This window comes from Wyeomyia smithii, chromosome 3 (genome assembly GCF_029784165.1).
Source record: "Wyeomyia smithii strain HCP4-BCI-WySm-NY-G18 chromosome 3, ASM2978416v1, whole genome shotgun sequence".
Classification (NCBI taxonomy): Eukaryota; Metazoa; Arthropoda; class Insecta; order Diptera; family Culicidae; genus Wyeomyia; species Wyeomyia smithii.
Window position 1 is genome coordinate 28,418,781 of NC_073696.1, and position 20,564 is coordinate 28,439,344.

General features: G+C 38.0%; 1 protein-coding gene across 4 annotated transcripts in view; it reads left to right on the forward strand.

Moving 5' to 3' along the window:
* The window catches only part of LOC129732921 (uncharacterized), a 391,879-nt gene that overhangs the window by 13,303 nt on the left and 358,012 nt on the right, over positions 1-20,564 (forward strand). For 2 of the 4 annotated variants that reach the window (XM_055694375.1, XM_055694380.1), the window contains exon 1: positions 15,468-16,184. The exons of 1 other annotated variant lie outside the window; for it this stretch is intronic. The gene's annotated coding sequence lies outside the window, so the exon portion shown is untranslated. Of the gene's footprint in view, positions 1-15,467; positions 16,185-20,564 lie in introns of those variants that run through there. One more of the 4 variants, XM_055694377.1, reaches the window with a different exon arrangement.

Sequence of the window (20,564 nt, forward strand, 5' to 3'; positions counted from 1 at the left end):
GCTTATACGTCACAACGTCGAAGGTTGCATCACAACGCACTGATAGATATTGATAAAACAGAATTTTGAGCAATAGATACAACTTTTGAGAAACGATTTAGGAGATTATTCGGGTTATTCACAACATCAAGAGATTTAATTTTAAATTTCCAGCCGATATTTGACATAGATTTCAACCGGATAAGGATTCCCGAGAATCCACCATAAAAATAAATTACATACATAAATTAAGAATCAAAATCAATTTTTATTCTTCAAAGTTCCAAGTTTCCTTGTTATTTTTTCGAAACGATTTAGAAAATTACCATGGTGTCTCAACTATTTTTTCTGTAATTTATTTTTTCCTGTAATAGTTAAACGATTTCTTAACTATTGTATACTTGTAAATCTTTCCCTCTAGAATATTTTTTTCATGTGTTTCAATCGAATGTTGATACGTGTAGCAATATAATATAATTTCGATCCCTTTTGAGACACTTCGGGAAATTGCTTTTTGAAATTTGAAACAGACTTTTTTACATTTTCAACATGTCTAAACACAGGTATCTCTCCATTTATCGCACCATTGTAAATCCAGTCAAAAGATGCGTTCATGCTATTCGATGAATCGAACCATTCTTGCGATGGTTTCACCAGCTCACTTCTTGAGAGATCTTTTGTGATTGTCTCTGGACTTCTCAACCAACTTTTAATTATTCCACCTGTGCCTGAAGTTCTGATCGCAGACTTGTAACAGACGGAGCTCTTTCAGATTGCGTAAGGATATTTGGAACGACTGTAATTTTTTTTCGGTAGTAAGACCAGAGTAAGTATTTAAAATGATTATTGTCTTCCCATGACCGACAAGATACCAGCATTCGAAGCCCTTCGGTTTGAAGTGCTGGGAACACACAAATTTTGCTTTTCGTCTATGAAGAAATTTCATATGATTTTATTGAGCAAAACGGCATTCCGAGAACTATGCACTCCGTTAACTTCACAGAAATGAACGCACTGCAATTTTCAAAACAAACTTTGTGATGTAATATCCCCAAGCGCTTTGATTGAATTTCATGTTGGGCGTGTACATATAGGAAGCATGCAACATTTTCACCAATACGGCGGTAGGTATCTGCCTAACCTCTGCTCTATTTGTGTTGGTCATAATTGGCATCGTTACGTCAATGCGTTATAGTCATTACTGATGCATTTGTCATAGCGATTCTATTCGAACCTATTCGAACCTATTCGAAGACATTTTACTCCGATCACACTCAAGAACGCCCAAGCTGTTTTTAATCGAAATATTTTAGACCCGTGTTTTTTGTTTGGCCAGTCATAAAATTGCCCAGAAAATCGACATTTTTCAAGATTTTACATTTTCAAGCATTTGTAACTTTTAAGCCGTTTAACCAATTTTGGATCTTTTAGCAACAAATTGAAGATAATTATTAGGCCTTCCAAGAAAAAACATCAAACTGAACTTTTAAAATAAACCTTTTTTCGCCGTTTTGAAATGTTTAAGACCCAGAAGAACCTATCCTTAAAATTTTTGTGGAGACCTAAAAAAAATTACTTAGAATATGAAGTTTTTACGGAGATATATATTTTTGTATTTTGGAGATAGAATTTTTTAATCTTTAATTTTCACCATAACTACCATGCGTATCCATTAAAAATAGCTACTGCAATTCAGTATCATGATTCAAACCGTATTTGCAGTTTTGGGAGGTTCAAGACCCAGAAGACCCTATTGTTTGATATTTTTGCATTGCTTTTCATATTTTTGATGGCGACACATGGTTGTTATGGTGAATGCTGAAGATCTCAAAGATAAACCTCCATGAATATTTGAAATTTTATGTAAAATTTCCTGAATAATCCAAAAAAACTAAACGATAGGATGTTCTGAGTCTCAAACTCTCCAAAACGGCAAACAACTGTTTATACTTTGTAGCATATTTTTCACATAGTAATTATTTGTATTTGTATTTATTTATTCGTTATCTAACTTCTTGGGTATTAATGCAGTGGGGCTGGGAAAAGCCCATTTGAGGTATTTCTTGCGAAACCCTCAAGTGCGCGTAAAAATCAAAAGATGCGGTTTGATTTAAAAATTTACAAGTCATGAATTATCCGATATTCGACCCCGTTAGACTTTGCGGTCAAGCCAAAATAAATATTAGAGTTCTAAAAAAAAGTCATGAGCTAGGTTTATAAATGACACATTGATACTACGAAGGTGACACTGACTAAGCTCAACTGTAGTAATTTTTGAACTTAAGGCTAACACATCATAACATTCGCTTGAGTATATTTTTAGGAACAACATTTGATTCATCAAGGTCAAAAATTTTGCTGATTAATAGTTTTCCTACAAATACGGCCCTGGACAAATCTCTTCTTTTTACTAGTCTGTCAATACCAAGTAAGTGTCATCGATTGACATAAGAAGGCAATTGGTCAGGATTATGCCGTGAGAGTGATCTTTAAGCATAGCGAAGAAACTTGGCCTGTAATGATTTAATTGGTTGGATTCAAATGTTAGTGTAGGGACTTCATGTTATAGCCGATGTTTCCAAAACAGAACGAACTAAGGGAACATAAGCTTATCGCAAGCAAAGCGGATCGGTAAACTCTTTAGCTATTCGTATAATTGTTAGGACTACGTACAGTAAGCCATGACTATTTGAGATTAATAAAACTTTTTCATTCTTGTTACACACGTCAACCGAACTAGACGTACTTTCTTAATCAAGATACAATAGGTTATAGGCCCTATAACTGTTTCGAACTGGATATCAGTAGACTGAAATGGCCTCTGGAAATCTAGCAGGATCAAGCTCTGTTCAATCCGTTTCAAGCTTGCCGGGAATCGAACGGCTATCGGGAAGAGAAAACTGGCCAACGTGGAAGGTTGCTGTACGAACTTATCTTGAATTGGAAGATCTCTGAATTGCCGTAGAACCGAAGTTGAAACAAGACGGAACCCCTGAAGCTGTAGATCCTGCGAAGAATCGGAGGGCACGTGCGAAAATTATTCTCCTCCATGGAACCAGTGAACTATGTTCATGTTACGGTGGCGAAAACCGCACAAGAAGTCTGGGGAAACTTAGAAAAGGCTTTCGAAGATTCCGGCACATAGGGGGAACTGGATGAAAAAATAACAGGAGGGTTGTGTGCAAAGCCACGACCGCAAGGTTGAAGTAGAAGAATTTTATAAGAAAGATAACCCGGCTGCATGCGTGTCAGTCATTTTTCTTAGTGAATAAACGTTGACTAATCAGATCAATCGAATTTCACGCTACAACAAGGATTGACTATTTTCAATAATATAGTAGGTGGCTTGTCATGGTTGGGGCTTGACAATTTTTGAATGTTGAGATGAAATTTTTTCGAATATCGTGCTCATGACTGAAGGAGAAGATAATTCAGTACGTTCTGAGACACGTAAATAAAGTAAAATTTATAACTTTTACTAATTTAAAAATGTAAATTAGCTCAAGAGAAAACAATAACGCTTTAATCATCAGGTTTTTATTTCATTCTGAAAAGGACAATTTGTTATCACTGACAGTGCGAACAAAGTATTCGTTGTGATAAAGTAAATAGTGAAATGCTGATTTAACACTTAAAACTAGACGGCTCATGTGTTGTCAAAATGAGTCAACTTTTCATCGAATGCATTTACTAGTGCCCACTATCGCACAGAGACTGCACTTCACTAAAGTGCCTCACTGCATCAGCCGCTATTGATGCTGAGATTCGCTGCAACTAGTGCGCTATCCATAGCCGTGCGACAGTTGTGGCCGCTATACTCTGCCATTGGTATCCGCTGTCCCTGTACCAGCTGGCCCAGTTGCTATATTTGTTGGAATCCGCTGCAACTAGTGCGCTATCCATTGCTACGCCACAGCTGTAGCCGCTTTCCACCATCGCTGGTATCCACTGCACTGCTAGTGCTGCTGCTAAGAGAGGACGACTGTTGCTGTCGCTGTCTAGAACTATTGTGAGCGGCTTCGGCTGAAACAGGCTCTTATATAGGCCAAATAGCATGTTTTGAATTGCAAGGTATATGATTCTGTCGACCGTGCTTGGGAAGCAATCATATAACGACCAATCATAGGTCGAATTTTACGTTTTGACAAGGCTTGACTATTTTCAATAGTACAATAGTGTGAATAATAAAATTACCATTATCTTCTTTTGGGAAGAATCTTAAAAGATTTTCCAATCTATTGCTGCAAGAACTAGGGAAATCCATCGAATACTAACCGATTTATTAGCATTTGAAATTGGACATATTTTTCACTTTTTTCGGTTTTAGATTTTCATTTCACTTCCCTATGTAGCCGAACTTCCTTAGAGAAGTGTTCCACTTCAAAAATTGGGTCCTGCAGAACTTTCCTCTGTGGTATAGTGGGGCATCGAAATGTCAAATTTTTTATACCAGCATTTATATTACCGAGGGGCTATACAACGATGCAATAGCATTTTTACTTTTCTAAGTTTTTACAACATTCAGTGAAAATTTTAGGATGAACCCAAAGTCGCGCAATTGATGATAAGGTTAGTATATACTGTTCATACACTTGTTCAAACTGTTCATACAGAACAGTCACCTGACTGCTTCTGTTGGATAAAAAACCAAAATCTTAGTATGTACGTATATAAGTACATAGTATGTACTTATATACGAAATGATAGAATGATAACAACTTGGAGTTGCATATTCGGGATAACCATGACTAATTGGAAGGAACATTTGCATCTTTTCGAAAAATGAAACAAAAACCTGTCGAAACACTCATTTTTGGGTTGGCATGTGGCAGAAAACAGTAAACCACACTGAATTAAGTAAAGAATATTTTGAGCCCAGTATGTTTTAAAGGTTTTGAATGATACAGCGATGTTCACACATAACACGGTTGTAGACCTTTTCAAACTTAATGAATTTCACGCGTCAGCCGCAGAAACAACACCAGAAGCGTGAACATATTCATGTATTAAATACATCTTAGATTTTAATCTCCTAACAATATTTGTGCTCACTAAATTTACTTATCAAAATTAATTTATTGGAGAATTAGAATTTTGGTTTTTAAATAAAATCTCAATTTACAAACAGTTTTCGATGGTACTAGAGTTTCCAAAAACGTAACCCTTTATTTTATTTCAACATCATACCACAAGCGGTAAAAAATCTAAAGTCAGTATTCTATTTTCGGCAGTATTTTGATGATTAATCAATCAATTTATGGCAATATTTTTTAGCAAAATTATTTTATTGAAAAGCGGAAAAAAATTCAATTTTTGCACCCCTCAGATGATTGATGCCTTCAAGCACTACTTAAATATTATTCAACTTGCAAGCAGTGCCACCAGATTCACAGAATAACTCATGCTTAACCGATAGTTTAAAACCAATAATGATGACTGTCTTTTGTAGCAGATGACGTTTACGGTATACGGATTATAAACTACTTGTAATCGTTTAAGTGGATAAGCTGAATTAATGTACCCTAATTGTGTGCTTCATAGCTAATAGAACTAGTATATAAATGTCCAAAAATTCGAAACAAATCATGCAAAATCAGAGAATATCCCGCCTGATCACCAGACATATATAATGCACACCTCAGAATTGGTTACATATGCCTAATGATAATGGTTACTTGAATTTTAATGAAAAGGTAAAAACAGTACACCACTGTGGACTAACTGTAAAATTAGCTTAGGAACTGTCAAAGATTTTGCATCGGGTGCACCGGTTTATTGGGTTATATTGATGAAATCTACAAAATGCTAAGAACTTAAGTATATCGTTTTACTTTTGTGCGTGTAGCATACACTATTGCACAAAAAACTCCATTTTTCGTTAAAAACTGAACATATGATAAATTTGACAACAGCTTTACTAGAGTGGTTCGCAAACACTGCATATACAGGAAAGTTGTACCCAAAAAATAGAAAACGACATAAGTGATGTACTTATGTTTGAAAACATTTCTTTTTGTTGAAATTAAAATTGTAAAGCCCAAACAACATTCTTCCAGCTTTCAAAAAAAATATTATGAGCAACACTGTTCTTGAACGATCAACGTCAAAAGACAAGTATAAGGGCATCTTCAGCGGTGGTGCAAATCGATGTTTTGTTCTATTTTTTTGGAACAAACTCAAATTCACTGAAGCACCGCTATTGCAAATTTTATTTTTTAAGTACCCGGTCTGAACTGGGGTGACATTGCGCATCTCGTTGCCAGTAACTCGTACAAAAATAAATGATCTCTGATGAGCGTTATGTTAGGTTACAAAACAAAATAGAAAAAATCGTTTGAATCGAGCTGCACTATGTCACTCCTGGAAAACTTTGAAACTGGTATACGTTTTGATCTATTTTTGTCACTTTTTGATCTTGAATTTGAAATAAATCGTTCTAAACCCCTTTGCACGCTACCACCAATTGCGAGTGGGTAAAATGATGTGGGATAAACAAAACAAAGATTTTTCACATCAATTCACAATTCATTTTTGTGGTTTTGCCTTTCTCCTAGAAAGGTATAGCAATCACTGGAAAAACCAAAGGTATAAAAGTGGTCCCAATGGCCGAATGTCATATACCACTCGACTTCTTTCGACGAACTGAGTGTTTTCTGTATGTATGTATGTATGTATGTATGTATGTATGTATGTGTGTGTGTGTGTGTATGTATGTGCAACTTTTTTTTCTCACTCACTTTTCTTAGAGATGGCTGGACCGATTTTCATAAAATTAATTGCAAATGAAAGGTCTAGTTGCGCCATAGGTTGCTATTGAATTTCATTGTAATCGGGTTTTTAGTTTAGAGGTTATGTATCAAAATGTAAAATTCACGAAACATCAATATCTCAGAAACCACATAACCGATTTCAATAAAACTGATTTCAAATGATCGGGCTATCCCCAGAACCCTTAACTTTTAAATTTCGTTATGATTGAACATATGGTTCAAAAATTATCCTGAGGTTGTTTAAACTCACTCATTTTTCTCAGAGATGGCTCAACCGATTAGTGTCAAATGAAAGGTCTAGTTGCCCCATAGGTTGCTATTGAATTTCATTGCAATCGGATTGTAACTTTGTCCGTTGTTCATGAAAACGTGAAATCACATAATGAAAGTTAACATATTGACTTCCTCCTAACGATCACTGGCTAATTAAAAGGTAGAAAAGTGATCCAAATGGCCGAATGTCATATACTACTCGACTCAGTTAGACGAATCGAGCATTTTCTGCATATAAGCATGTATAGGTGTATATGTTTGTGTGTGGGTGTGTACGTGTGTATGTGCACCTTTTTTCGCACTCACTATTCTCAGAGATGGTCTGACCGAACAGATTTCAATGAAATTAATTGCAAATGAAAGGTCTAGTTGCCCTATAAGACCCTATTGAATTTTATTGTAATCTGATTTCTAGTTTAGAGGTTATGTTTCAAAGTGTAAAAATCACGAAACATCAATATCTCAGAAACCACACATCTGATTTGATTAAAATTAGTTTCAAATGAACGGGCTACCATAAAAACCCTTAACTTTTGAAATTTGTGAGGATTGAACATGTGGTTCAGGAGTTATGGAAAGAAACGTGTTCTGGAGACTATTTAATCTCACTCATGTTTCTCAGAGATGGCTGGCCCGATTTTTATAAAATTAGTGTCATATGAAAGGTCTTGTTGCCCCATAAAACCTTAACGATTTTTTTTCAAACGGATTATTACTTTGCCTGTTGTGAAAAATGTGAAATCCAGCTATGAAAAGAAACATATTCCATAACAATTTGATATGCTGTTTAGAAGTTTTAGAAAGAACAGAAATTCAAAGACTATTCAACACTTTACCTGCTTCGATCAATATATATGGCCTCAACATGATTTAAATGTGGTATCGTACTATCTGAACGTTCCCGGCATCGCTCGTGATTAAATTGTTCGAAATTAAGAGTCATTGCTTTTATTTCGCTATTTCTTGAGTACTAACATTACGTAAAATTTCATATTTTATACTTTAATTACAACATCAATATTTTATAACCCAAAGAGTGGATAAACATTTATTGGATTTAAGCATTCATGTAAATCTATTTTACAAAATAATAAGTTTGAATGAGAAAGGCTGAGTCTGACCGCTAGGTGGATTAATTTAGGTTTTTCCTAAGAAGACGACGAACAGCTCACGCCTTGGCTCAATTATTTGATTTGCAACCATCAGCCACTAGCTAGCCAAATACGTTGGCTATCTAGCCTTCGTTAACCGCTTTAATTGTAGTGGGACTACCAAGAACGATCAGACTCATGAGGCCAAAAAAGTGTTCCCCGAAGACACTGAACTGAAAACGTTAACCCTTAAATGTGCAATGTTGCTTTAAAACAACACTCCTAAAAACGTTTTAAAATATACGTATTTTATAATTTTTTTATATATAATTCATTAGACCAGCTCTCTTGACTCTAACGAAGAAAACTCAACAGCTGGAAGTACTGTATTTGAATGTTTTGTTTTTATTTTTGCTGTCAAAATCTCGTAAACGAAAAAAAACATGGCGAGATTCCCGACTGGTGCTGACTGTCTTTGTAAATAAATTTTAAAATAAGGTTAGTGGTTAGTGGAAATGTCTGAATTATCAGTAATTATACTAACAAAGGGTCAATTTTAAAGTTACTGTTAACAAAAGTAATTGTTTCGACTTTATTCTGCGATAAAGTCACAGTGTTGTTTGAAAACAACATGATAATATTTGCGCATTAAAAAGTAAATCTTTCAATTTTCTTATGCATATTGGTTAGTTTTAGAGCAGTTAACCTGTTAAACAAAGATTTTATGTTTTTAGATGATTTTTTAACGTCGTGCGCATTTAAGGGTTAAAATGCAGGCTTGTTACAATATTCTCAAAAATGAACCCAAGTTTAAAGAACTACAATATTCGACGAGATTGATGAAACGAAAACGGAAGACGATTATCTACGCGTTAAAATATTTTTCGAAGCCCTATTTGCAGCAGAAATTTTTCGTTTATAATAATCCATCCTGAAAAATGTCACTGACGTTTGGCTTAAACCATCAAATCCTTTAAGTCTTGTGGATATAAAATGGCTTGCCAAAGTAATCCCTTAATATATGTGAAAATTATCGAATTTCCGTTTGTTGAATATTAAGTGCTTTTTATAACAAGTCTCATGGGAAATTAATAGCATGGGGTATTGAATCATTCACAGGGTGTCTGCGGCTTAAAACAACAAAATATACAACACCAGTGCAGAGAATGCAAAGTTGGTCTAAATTAGTTTGTTCTTTTTAGGTTTCACTGGTTAAATGTAGTATCTAAAGTCGTTACAAAAATAGACCGCTGAAGATGCTCTAATAGGAACAAGAGCTGCGTGTGAGTTTTTTTTTTGTCACATCTGTCAAATTGACAGATCGATGCCCCGTTATACTAGTTATACCACTTTCATAGGTTGTAACAGGGACCAGTTTTTGAATCAATTTTTGTAAGCAGTTCCCCCTATGTGATTCCGGTCTAGCCAGACGGATTGGTCTTCTCCACAAACTAATAAAAACCGATCTGCAAAGTTGTTCGTCGATGTCCGAGTATGTCAACCGGATAATTTCGACGGCCCACCAGCTCCACGGGATCGGATTTGCAATTTCGGACGAATGGATTGGTGCCCTGCTTCTTTGTGGTTCCCTGAGGAGTACGGGCCAATGATAATGGCTCTGGAAAACTCCGGAATCCAGATAACTGGCGACGCAATAAAGACAAAACTGCTGCATGAACTGCAAATTCCCACGTCGGATGCTGCGTTGTTGTCAAAGGGAAAACGTAACCATGGTCATGGCACGCACTATTATGCTGGAAACCAGAGTCGTGGTAACCTCAATCAGTAGCCGCAAGGTTACAGAGTCCGCTTTGTCAAGCGGATGGTCATGGGTTCGAATCTTAGTAGAATCAGGCCATCCGATGTCAAAAAGGACTTAAGCATGGGTTTATTCTCAGGCTCCCCACCAGTTACCCTTCCTTTACGCTGAAATCTACAAATACCTTTACGTGACTTCCTCTTAACAAAAAATAAGTCCCTCTTATCAATAAAACTGGCCAGAAGGACGCACGACGAAACTTCTCCAGGGAATTATAATTGGTGATATTTGGCAAAAGGAACGAGTATCGGTATAGTAGAACAGTAAGCGTGTAAGGAAGAGTAGCACATTACACACAAGCACTGATGAACAATAATAATAAGCATGCCACTTCTCAATAGAGGTATTGCTATTAACAGAAGTGCGGGATACAGCAGACACCCGGGCATATCTCACAATAGATCTACGATTCTGGTCGCAGTGAGAAAGTCCATACAGGAAAAAAAAGCCATGACTATTTGAGATTAATGTACCTTTTTCATTCTTGTTACACACGTCAACCGAACTAGACGTTCTTTCTTAATCAAGATACAATAATAATGATACCCAGGCTCTTGCTAGCGTGCGCAATGATATGGGAGTGGTGGTACCAGAAGGATAGTTGCGAATCAAGCAGTACACTAAGATCTTTGACTACCGATACTCTTGCGAGAATTTCTCCAGATACATTATAGTCCCACGAAAACGTTTTTTGAAGTAGAATACTTCTCTCAGGAAGTTCGGCTACATAGGGATGTGAAATGAAAATCTAAAACCGAAAAAAGTGAAAAATATGTCCAATTTCAAATGCTAATAAATCGGTTAGTATTCGATGGATTTCCTTCGTTCTTGCAGCAATAGATTGGAAAATCTTCTAAGATTATTTCCAAAAGAAGATAATTGTAATTTTATTATTCACACTATTGTACTATTGAAAATAGTCAAGCCTTGCCAAAACCAAAAATTCGACTTCTGATTGGTCGTTATATGGTTGCTTCCCAAGCACGGTCGACAGAATCATATACCTTGCAATTTAAAACATGCTATTTGGCCTATATAAGAGCTTGTTTCAGCCGAAGCCGATCATAATAGTTCTAGACAGCGACAACAGCAGTCGTCCTTCCTTAACAGCAGCACTAGCAGTGTAGTGGATACCAGCGATGGCGGAAAGCGGCCACAGCTGTGGCGTGGTAATGGATAGCGCACTAGTTGCAGCGGATTCCAGCAACTACAGCAGCTGGGCCAGCTGATGCAGGGACAGCGGATACCAATGGCAGCGTAAAGCGGCCACAACTGTGGCATGGCTATGGATAGCGCACTAGTTGCAGCGGATCTCAGCATCAATAGCGGCTGATGCAGTGAGACACTTCAGTGAAATGCAGTCTCTGTGCGATAGTGGGCACGAGTAAATGCATTCAATGAAAAGTTGACTCATTTTGACAACACGTGAGCCGTCTAGTTTCACAACGAATACTTTGTTCGCATTGTCAGTGATAACGCAAAGATGTAATCGGCATCTTATCCGATACTAAATTGAACAACAAATTGTGTAAAAGTTATAAATTATCTTTTCCTTCAGTCATGAGCACGACATCAGAAAAAATTTCATCTCAAAATTCAACAATTGTTAATCCCCAACCATGACAAGCAACTTACTATATTATTGAAAATGGTCAATCCTTGTTGAAGCGCAAAATTCGATTAATCTGATTAGTTAACGTTTATTTACTAGAAAAAATGACTGACTCGCAAGCAGCCGGGTTATCTTTCTTGTAAAAGTATTCTACTTCAACCTTGCGGTCGTGGCTTTGCACACAACCCTCCTATTTTTTTTTTTCGCGAGAAAGAAATTGTGAGACATTTTTAAATATTATACAAAATCGAATAAAAGTGCTGCCTTGAAGCTCGAAATAGCTGCCCTTGAAAATTTATAGCTTTTTAACCATTCCTGTGAACTTTGGTGCCATTACCACTTTTACAACTTTTAGCCATTACCAAAACGCGTCAACTTACGTGAGAGTTGTTCTTAGTTGAAAGTAGAAGTAGAGTAGTAGTAGAAAGTAGAGAGTTGAAAACATGTTAGTGGCTGGGGGCACTGAAATTCACAGGAACGGCTAAAAACCTACAATCTTTCATTTTTTTCCGGTTTGAGCATTAGGGCACTTGTGTTGACCAGTGTTATCAGCAGATTGAGATTGCACCAGTCAGAAAAATCATCCAGATATTGTTACTGTTCTCTACAGTCTGCTATCGTGCGAAAAGTTTCAAATCATCAGCATAAATAAGTTTACAGCCTGCTAGAATGACGTTGAAAACGTCCTTGAAAAAAAAAATTAAAAAAGCAGTGGTTCATGGTTGCTCCCTTGAGGCACACACGACAAGTCAACAAAGCTATCTGACTCAGTGTTGCCTAGTTTCATGCAAAGTGTGCGATCACTGAGGTACGATTTCAACCACTTGGTGGAATGGTGTGATGCACCAGGATATTGAATCTTGGCCAAAAGAATGGTGTGATCAACACGGGTAAACGCTGTTTTCAGGTCGGTATAAATCCACTGGGATGCATGTTTTTAAAACAATTCTATGTAAACTGAAGCAAGTTAGTTGTTGTCGATCTACCGAGGTAAAAGCCACGTTGGTCTATCGAGATATATGCCTTGAAGTCACGAAGTAAAACGTTGCAGACGAGAATCTCAAATAATTCTGACCCAGCGGATCCAGTGTGGTTATTCTTCGATAATACGTTACATCGTTTATCATTGAGACCATAGTTGGATATTTTTTCTTGAATGGCTTCCCGCATAATCAAAAACCATTGCTGAAGCGGTAACGATTTTAACTGTACTTAATGAAGTATGGTAACTGTTCGTGATAATGTCTTTCATCAGTTATTACTGTACTAAATTGAATGACTTAAACTATTTATATTCAGTTTCCCCAAGTAGGATAGTGAGCACTGTTTGTCCACCACACCTTCAACGGTTGAAGCTCCATCGAAAAACGAAGAGATATCTTCCAGTAAACGCTGTAGTCGCAGGTGTTTGTCAAACTATAATAAAAGGTAATCAAATTGGTCACAAATCTTTCGGCTTTAGTATTTATTCAATCCTTTTTTCTATCCAGTATCTCCGAGCAGAACGATGTTGAAGTCCACATTGCACGACGACAAATGCAAAACAGCGCCCCTCGCAGCCTGGAAGAATACAAATATGACCAGTCACAAAAAGAAGAAGGCTGGCAAGTGATGATATCTGCAGCTGAAAAACAAAAACATGATTTTGCAAAAAATAAAGAAATCGCCTCTAACAATCTTTATATTCAAAACAATATCACGACTATTCCACGATTGATTATCAGGATATAAATCAATATAAATATACCATTCATGAAATGATACCCGAACAACTGGAAACTACTGCAAAATAACATATTTATACTATTAGAAGAATAGTTTTAGTACAAAATTTTGGATTATTAGTTTACCATATCGTGTATAATATCGAAAAAAATATGTTCGGGAAAATCGCTGTTTTTGAATGGTAACCATACCTAACGCTTAGTTCACCAAATGGTTATTTCTCAGTTTACTATGAACTAGACGGTCAGAACTGAAGCTGATATGGTATGTAAATGGTTATGTGACTGTTTTATAAATGGTTAAGACACTATACGGGAAACAATTCGTGTATGGTATTTGTTTATGCGGGTTATTGATTTCTTTTAATTTTATGCAAGACGATTCAAAATCGGTTAAGCGGCTCAAAAGTTACAATTTGTTTCAAAATTGAAAAATACCGAGTAACATTTTTTTGATAAAGAACAATCTTAGTGATTCTGAGTGTGATCGAAGCAGAAAAATTTTGAGTTATACATTACATTATAGACTATGCTGATGGATTTGATCCAATCAAGGGTCGCTTGTACTTTATCAGGAATAGCATTGATTTGAGAAAAACTACAGAAAAGTTATACGATATAAATCAGTGTAAAGAAAAATTTTACGCAATGGTCATGCAGATAACAAAATGGATTCAGAGAATACCTAACAATGTTTGGATAATAATACTAGAAAAATGATCATTTCGTGTGGAATCTGGCAACATATGTACTAATTTTTAAATTAATATGGAGTGAGTTGACTGTTCATCTGGTGTGTTTTTAAAATTCGACCAAATATGAGTTGTTCAGGAATAACCTTGTCGGCCGCGGAAGGCAAGAGAACGCTAAAAAAACTAAATTTAAAAAATATTGTTTTGGAACAGTTTCTAGCCTGCAAAATAATTTGTATATCATAACTAGAACAACTATGTCATATCAGAAGAACTATTGGAATACTCAGGTGTTTTAGTACACTGTAATCTCATACGAATGTTTTGTACGCTATCTTTCATACTAAGCCGTGGTGAATTTTTTTTGAAAAGGCAAAAAATTTGGATTGTTCTTTTAATTAGCAAACTATTAGCTCGTTGATAATTGCTCCTCAATCCGGTTTTCAAGACACTTCCAAGATAATTTCTTCCACAAATAAGATTAAGACTTTTTTCAGTAGCCGTTTCGCAATAGCAAAACATAAATTGAACTTGAGTTACTGTTATAGAAAAAACTGCCAATGCCAGTTTCTCTGTTTTAATTTGAAAAAAATAAGACCCACTACGAAAAACAGTGATTAATGAATTATGAAATTATATTCACAGACAAGCGAATTCACTACCAAATAGATAAATTCCTGAATTTCTCCTCAATTGACTTTACAGTCAATATGAACGGGAATGTTTCGTAAAGGCGATTCAACGCTTATTTCCCCGAAATTGTAGAAAAATTTGTGATCGATTGAAAAATGAGATTCCAATCAAAGCGTTGTTGTAATCGGAGCTCAAAAGCTCGAAAGCGCATGGAAGTACGTTTACAATAACCTAAATGCCCACTGGCATCATAGCAGAGCGTGTGAAACCCGTAGTAACTAATGAAGTGTCGATAATTAAAGAATAATAATTTTCGTGAACCCAGCTCCCTTTTTATTCATACCTTACGTCCCTTTATAATTAGAAACCCCCTCCAGTAATAGCAGCGAACACGGACACCAAACTTTGTCAAGCCGGCATAAATAATTCGATCGAAACGTCAACTTCCAGCATTGTTCCTGCTACAGCCGGCCAGCTTGTAGGCTTGTTGTACACTATATCTGCCTATGACTGATTTCGTCTCAATTCACAATTCCATCAATCACACCGCCCGGAGCCGGAAGGCTAAAACTTTTCTACAAATTCACGCGGCGGCGACGAAACCGTCTGCCCTCGCCCCAAGCAAAGCATCATCCGCCCCTCCCAGAAACGTGGTGGATTGATAACAGTTTTCGTGTTTAACCTTTATCATTTCCACCGAGCGGACGCTTTTCCGTTTTCCACATAGTGCAGTGCAGCGGATCCCGAACTCGGGAATCTTCGGCGGTTTCGTCATCGGCCATCGTGTATCGTGTATCGTGACCGTGGTCGGTACCAGCCGAAGCACTTCTTCCTGCCGCTTTCCAGCTGAGCCGAGAGTTAGTGTTACGCTGGGATCCGTCGAATACGGACGTCTGTCAGTGTAGTGTAGCGGGTTTTCTCCTTTCGGATAGCGAGCGGGCGCGTAACGCCTTTGTTCTATCGGTTGTTGATTCGCAACAACGCGGTTGTGAGGCGCTGTCGCGTACTTCAAGAAGAAAGTAACAAAGAAACTTGGGTGCTTCCTTCGGCAGAAGATTTAAGTAAATGTTATCGTAGTGAAAGGAAAGTTTTTTTCGCTGACGGAAAATGTGCGCGTCTAATGAAAGGCCAAAGTAAGTGTAGAATGAATACATTGTAAGCTAACCACACGCGAGACTAGGCTTTTCCTTTGATCTCCCTCCGAGTTGATCTCGGTCTCGGTATTGTGCCGAATTCGAAGGATTATCACAGCTCTGCGGTGCTGAAAACGAAAGAATGCGAAAAGTCGTTTCTCAAGTGGCGGCAAAAGTGTGAAGCCTTAGCTTTCTTTATTTGTGTGTTTGTATGACACGAAAGGACCCACTTCATGCCCGATACACGCTGCCGCTGCTGCTTCTGTTACTGCTGCTAGGAACAGTACGAGACGATAATTTAATCGAGACGAATTGACGCGGAGAGCGGGTGGAGATATATTGTTGAGAATAAAACGACAAATAAAAAACTCGTGAAATTGGAAGCAGCCTGGAGGATGCTTAATTGTGCGCAAGGCTTTTCAGGAACAATTTGTCTGCTTAATTCGCTACACGAGGAGGTAATTACGTAAATGAACGAATTATTCTAAACGATAGTGAAATTTGGCAGGACGAGTCAAAATTAAGTCCGAATTGCTAGCAATTATCACAATAATTGGTCGTTAAACTGTGGTCTTTGACGGGAAATGTTATGTTTTTGTTTAGTTGAGCAATCAAATGGTTTCAAAAGATAACCTCCAGGAATAATGTTTCGTTTAGCATAACTAAACACAAAAACAAACTTAGTATTAGAGTGAAGAATGACCTATAATATTAAAGGCACTATAACTAAATCAATAACAGTAATGATATTATTAGTTCTCGCTGTTTTTCATAATTGTGCAACTTTATTTTGTAGTTACCAATAAATCACTAGAAGTAATACCCGTCACTAGATACAACTTTGTCCCATCTTTTGGCAGAACTCGAATACCGTTACGAAAAAAGTGTTCGTCTTGTAAAGTGATCCACGAATCAAACCATTGAATTAACGACTTTGACAGTATGACTTTTTCTGTCACTTTTTCTTGCCTCTGCTCGTATTGTGGCCGTTTCTGACTTTCTTTTCTTTGGGTTACTGTAATGAATCCATTTTTTATCACCCGTCACGTTGCGATGAAGAAAACCCTTCCTTTTTTCCGCTGGAACTGTTGTTCACTAGCAAAAAAAAAACGATGCTCAACGTCCCTTGACTCCAAACGCAAGTTCCTTCTTTTTAAATGGCACATGCAATCGCGTGGAAAAGGCCGAAGCAAGCTGTTTCTGTGTTGAGCATGAATCCTCATCGAGCAATTTTCTAAATTCAGCGTCATTGAAAATTTTTGGCCGTCCTCTACGCGGTTCAACATTTTCAACAGCCGTCAACATCGAAATTACCTCTTTAAAGCGACGGAACCTATCACGGCATGTTGTTTCACTTAGAACATTAATTCTGCATACATTTTCAACTCTCGATGCCTTTTAGCCGCCGTTTTCTATCAACTATCTACAACTTTGCCTAAGAAATCACACTAGTTGAACGTACCACTTTGACTCTGAAAATATTTTTAATAATCAATACCATTCTCGCTCTTTTCGTAGATTAGTCGTGATACAAAAAAAAAATACTAACAGCACAAAATGACATTTTCAGCCCATAGAAACAATTTTGAAAAGCAAAAAATCAAAATTATAATTAACAAAAAGTATTAAAATTAGCACATTTTTCGCAGAATTTCTCCAATGTCTTACTTATTTTACTTACTTTTAAGGCGACAGATCATTAAGATTCTATGCCGAATCCAGAATACGTCTCCACAAAACTCGGTCTTGGGCTGCTACTCTCCAGTCTCCCCTTACACCCGCTGCTCTGGCATCCTCGTCGACAGCACACATCCAGCGCGTGCGCGGTCTGCCTCGAAGTCGTCGGCCTCTATCTGGTTCTCTACTAAATATTATCTTTGCCGGTCGCTCATCCGCCATCCGTGCTACATGGCCAGCCCAATGTAACCTGCCGTGTTTCACCAGCTTGACAATAGCGTGTTTGTATACTTCGTACAGCTCGTGATTCATGCGCCTGCGCCATACCTCGTTCTCTAGTTTGCCTCCGAGTATTGATCGCAGGATTCTACGCTCGAAGACCCCAATCGCTCGTCGATCGGCCTCCTTCCACGTCCACGATTCATGTCCGTAGAGCGCCACCGGGAGGATCAGAATCCTATAGAGCGTAAATTTCGTACGGATCTGTAGGCTACGGGACCTAAGCTGGCTACGCAATCCGTAATAAGCCCTATTCACCGCCGCGATCCGCCTCTTCACCTCGCGGCTCACCTCGTTGTCACATGTCACGAGAGTACCAAGATAAATAAATTCGTCGACCACTTCGAAAGTATCCCCATCCATCTCCACCGCAGCACCAACACCCGTAGAACTACCACGCTCTCTGCCAGCCACCATGTACTTCGTTTTGGCAGTGTTTATGGTAAGTCCAATTCTCGCAGCTTCCCTTTTGAGAGCCGTAAAGGCCTCCCCAACTGCTCTACGGTTAACACCAATTATATCAATGTCGTCCGCAAAGCCCAGAAGCATGTGAGACTTAGTGATGATGGTGCCGCTCCTCTGCACACCTGCCCTTCGTATCGCACCTTCCAAAGCTATGTTGAACAGCAAGTTCGAGAGCCCGTCACCTTGCTTCAGACCATCTAACGTCACAAACGCGTCCGAAAATTCGCCCGCTGTCCTGATGCATGATGTGAAACCGTCGAGCGTCGCACGTATCAGTTTAGTTGGGAAACCATGTTCTAGCATTATTTGCCACAGCTCATTGCGTTTCACTGTATCGTACGCCGCTCGAAAGTCTATAAACATAAGATGTGTCTGCAGGTTGTGTTCTCGAAACTTGTCGAGGATCTGTCTCAAGGTGAACATCTGGTCCGTTAGAGATCGCCCCACTCGAAAACCGCATTGGTATTCTCCAACAAAGGCTTCCTGCAACGGCCTCAGTCGCTGGAACATGATACGGGAGAGAATTTTGTAAGCGGAATTGAGGAGGGTTATGCCTCGATAATTCTACACTCGAGTCTATGTCCCTTCTTGTAGATAGGGCATAAGAGTCCTTCCAACCAGTCCGTAGGTAGTTGTTCCTCAAACCATACCCTTAGGATAATCTGGTGAACTGCACTACACAGCCGCTCGCTCCCAACTTTGAAAAGTTCGGCCGGTAAGCCGTCCTTCCCTGCGGCTTTGTTGTTTTTCAGCTCTTTGCAAGCATTCTTCACCTCGTCCAATGTTGGTGAGTCCACAGCTTGTCCGTCCTCCCCAATTTCTATCCTGTTCCCCCCGACGACTCTCCTCCCTTCCTCGCCGTTCAACACCACTTAGAAATGTTGCTTCCAACGCCTGGCCACCTGCGATTTATCGGTAATCAGGTTCCCCTCCCTGTCATTGCACATGACAGGTACTGGCACGGTCCGGTTACTGATTCCGTTGATCGTTCCCGGTATTTCTTCAATGTCATAAATGTAAATTACAGGTCGGACTCGATTATCCGGAGTTTAGAAAAACATTTTGCTCCGGATAAACGAGGCCTTTTTTTATTTTTCATATCTCTCATCTAGAACAGTGAGTTTTCTATTATAATATATTGTACACAATACATCTGCCGGAGAAAAAAAATAAAATTTCGACGTTACATATACACGTAACAAAAAAATATGTTATATTGATTATCACGAATGAATCGTGCTACCTCTTTTCATGCATCATTCGTTTAATATATCATTCAAGTCGTTATTTATTTCGCTTGATGAGTTTTGGTTCCATAATCCGGGAGTATCCGGAACACAACCGGGACAGGCCTGCTTGTGGTTCTAAGTACTGCATTGATCATGGGAATATGTTCCGGCCATAAATCCGAATTCGGTTGACCAACAGCGGTTGTCCTCACCGGCAACAAAAAAAAAAACATAATACCTCGCTTTTGGAGGTTGTTGAGTAAGAATTGGCTGGAGAAACGACGAGAAAACTGACAAAAACGAACTGCCTTTACAGGACGGGGCTTGTACCGTAACAGATTTGAACAACCCCGAACCTCCCAGTGACCCGGAAGACAAAAGTACGTTATAGGAATACAGGAAAAAATACTCCGGATAAACGAGACATTTTCTCCGGATAATCGAGCCCACGAATACACGAGCCCCCGAATAATCGAGTCTCGGATAATCGAGTCCGACCTGTATTATACAAAAAGTCGAAATGTCGAAACTGAAGTTGTCAAAAATGTCAATGTAAAAACGTTGATCAAATCATCAACATTTTTACATTGACATAATATTATCCATCATCCAGTTCAGAATTGACCTGTGATGCATCATACCCATCACCTGTTAAACCGGGCCGGAGAGAAGCAATTTTCATCTACACTGACATCCATGCAACTAAGCCGCTGAATTGATTCGTAAAAAAGTGCGAATATATTGGAATAGATAATAAGTTATTTGCATTTGATTAGATACATCGCGCCTCTTTCAAAGAGACAATATTTTCACTGGATGTGCAAGTGCATTTGATTTGTTATGTGAAAGAGAAGAGTGGGTTCTATTCCTCTAGGAGAAGAGGTCTGAAAGAACTTCACTCGCAAATAAATAAAAAAGTCAAAAATGACTGTATCCAAAGATGTTGAAATTTTCACATGAGTTATCAGAGTCAAAAATGTAAAAAATCTTGAAATTTTAAAATGTCAAAATCAGAGGAGTTGCTTTCGGCTTCGCAGTCTTTGCATGCAAAAAGAAAATTATGATTTTTTCTCATACCAACGTTTCGAGTAATTTATACTCATTTTCAAGGCTCTACAAACGAATAAATGGAATTCAAAAGAGATTACAAAATTAACCCACAAAATATAAACTTAGCAAGGGGGATTA